The sequence below is a fragment of the Bison bison genome, unplaced genomic scaffold (genome assembly GCF_000754665.1).
Source record: "Bison bison bison isolate TAMUID 2011002044 unplaced genomic scaffold, Bison_UMD1.0 scf7180017864080, whole genome shotgun sequence".
NCBI classification, from domain to species: Eukaryota; Metazoa; Chordata; class Mammalia; order Artiodactyla; family Bovidae; genus Bison; species Bison bison.
Window position 1 is genome coordinate 1,115,758 of NW_011494652.1, and position 444 is coordinate 1,116,201.

Genomic DNA, 444 nt, shown 5'->3' on the forward strand with positions numbered 1-444 from the left:
CTCATCGGGGCCGAGGGCCCGGGGGGTGCCCGACACCCTGCATGGGAGCCCTCGGCCCCGATGAGTGTGGTCAGAGCCGGGGCAGGGGGGCTTCCCACACAGGCAGGTTTTGGGGTGTGGTGGGGCCGGCGCTGACCAGAGAGGCTGAGGAGAGGGAGGAGGGTGAAGAGGCCTGCCCAGGGGGACTTGTGCGGGAGGGACCGGGCTATCCGCCCCGGCTGAGGGGCTGCGGCATGTGGGGGAAGGGCTGGGACACACACACCTCAGGAGGTACCTCGGTCCCCGTTTGCTGGGGAAATCGGGGCCACTGGGCAAAATGGGGGAGCCCACCCCTCCCTGCCCAGGGGGGAGTGTCCCCCAGTTGTATGCACAGTGGGCGCCCAGTGGGCGCTGTTCCACACGTGGGGCCACCCTGGGCTCCCCCAGAAATGGCACCTCTGCCAG